We start from the raw sequence: 2,500 nt of genomic DNA on the forward strand, positions 1-2,500 counted from the left end.
GCAGTTTGGCCTAGTTCACTCTTTTCCAGTGTCATCCCCCCAAGTTGCCTTGTTCGCAGTTTGGCCTAGTTCACTCTTTTCCAGTGTCATCCCCCCAAGTTGTCGTTGCCAACAACCCAAGAGTCCATAGTATTCGGAGTTCTAGCGGGGCCTCCCCTTGCTTCCAACAACCCAAGAGTCCATAGTATTCGGAGTTCTAGCGGGGCCTCCCCTTGCTTCCAACAACCCAAGAGTCCGTAGTATTCGGAGTTCTAGCGGGACCTCCCCTTGCTTCCAACAACCCAAGAGTCCATAGTATTCGGAGTTCTAGCGGGGCCTCCCCTTGCTTCCAACAACCCAAGAGTCCGTAGTATTCGGAGTTCTAGCGGGGCCTCCCGTTGCTTCCAACAACCCAAGAGTCCATAGTATTCGGAGTTCTCGCGTGGCCTCCCATTGATTCAAACAACCCAAAAGTCCATCTTCTTCGCAGTTCAACATCGCCTCCCTCGTTTCCAACAGGCCCAAAGGTCGTCTTCTTCGCAGATCCACGAAGAGCTCATCACGATTTGCCACATTCCATTTCCCACGGGTTGTCAACAACACTTTCTCACACTTCCCGCAATCGAGTACGTGCATGACATGCCAAAGCACATCTTATTTGCCTTCCATCGCACTCAAGACGACGGGTTGTGGAAGAACGATATTGTTCACAACAAGTTCAAGGACAACGTCTCAATCAAGGGACACAACCGAATTATGTTGACTGGGTCGCTAAAGTAAACCCGAGTTCATATAATGCACCGCATCCAAAAGAACTAGCCACAACACGTGCATCACTGAGATGTTTCACTAGATGGAACACGTGCGTGACATTAGGATCCTCCAACACCTCTTCGTGATGGAAAGATAGAATTCGAAGCAACCACAGAAGTACCGTCTAGTGGGTAGGCAACACAGGGACTGATCAACCAATATCACCCAAGGCAACGGGTGAAAATGGAAGAGATGCATGCTTGACCGTTCGATACGCAAGGCATGGAGCCAGCCAGCAAGTGCATCTCGATTACAACTCACACACCCTCACGTTCGCAAGACACCACACCACAAGACGGTCCACCCCCCACCTACCATGGGCAAGCAAGCAAATGGAAACATCAAGTGACGCAGGGTCAAGCATCGCTAGGCATGAAAATAACTTTCCACAATATCCGAGGGACTAGCTGCCGAGCTAACCAACGATCAGTGACGACCGTGTGTTGGTATTAATAAAGCTCAACAACTATGAAGAGGCTAGTTGTGCCATGATAAACATGCTAACGCACGCACCACGTGAGGGGGGAGGCCTCATCAAGCTCCCTTTAAAACCTGCCAGTGTGGAGCTGGCCGGCTCAAGGAGCACTCCCCCCCTATAAGAGGTTAATATGCAAAAGGCAAAATTGTACAAGTAGATACACTTTTTTTGAGCAGACATAAGTCCATATCTCGGGCTATACTTCGAATTTTGATGCGATTTTTTGCAGTAATTCGTAGAATAATGGTATCTCCTTGCTCACCAAATTTCATAATTTTTCTCGAAGGGGAACTATTTTTTTTATTTTTTTTACTTACCGGGTATGTGTAAAATCGGGAAAAATAGAAAAGCACATGTAGACTTCGAATTTCGACCTCATTTTTTCCAGTCCACCACTAAACAATATCAGGAACCTCCCCACAAAATTTCATTCAGTTTGGCCAAGGTCTTAAATTTGACAAATTTTGGCACCAACCTATCTAGTCGCGGTGCACCGACCAACTTGGCCAAGTGCAAAATGCATCCAATTCAAAACTTTTGTGCACCAACGCTTTTACAGTACTCATTTGGGGGCATTTGGAGGCCTTTCCAACCCTCACATCTCAAAAACCACGAATTTCATTTTTTCACAAATCTCCCCACCAAGCCATCTAGCTATGCCGTGGTGCACCGCCAACCTTGGCCATGTGCAAAACCCTCCGAACTCAAAACTTTCGTGCACCAAGAATTTCATGGTATTCATTTGGGGGCATTTGGAGGCCATTCCAACCCTCACATCTCAAAAACCACGAATTTCATTTTTTCACAAAACTCCCCACCAAGCCATTTAGCTATGCCGCGGTGCACCGCCAACCTTGGCCATGTGCAAAACCCTCCGAACTCAAAACTTTCGTGCACCAAGAATTTCATGGTATTCATTTGGGGACATTTGGAGGCCATTCCAACCCTCACATCTCAAAAACCACGAATTTCATTTTTTCACAAAACTCCACACAAGCCATCTAGCTATGCCGCGGTGCACCGACCAACTTGGCCATGTGCAAAACCCTCCGAACTCAAAACTTTCGTGCACCAAGAATTTCATGGTATTCATTTGGGGACATTTGGAGGCCATTCCAACCCTCACATCTCAAAAACCACGAATTTCATTTTTTCACAAAACTCCACACAAGCCATCTAGCTATGCCGCGGTGCACCGACCAACTTGGCCATGTGCAAAACCCTCCAAAC

This window comes from Vigna unguiculata, unplaced genomic scaffold, assembly GCF_037176805.1.
Source record: "Vigna unguiculata cultivar grain cowpea cultivar isolate G323 ecotype 2 unplaced genomic scaffold, ASM3717680v1 ptg000069l, whole genome shotgun sequence".
Lineage (NCBI taxonomy): Eukaryota > Viridiplantae > Streptophyta > Magnoliopsida > Fabales > Fabaceae > Vigna > Vigna unguiculata.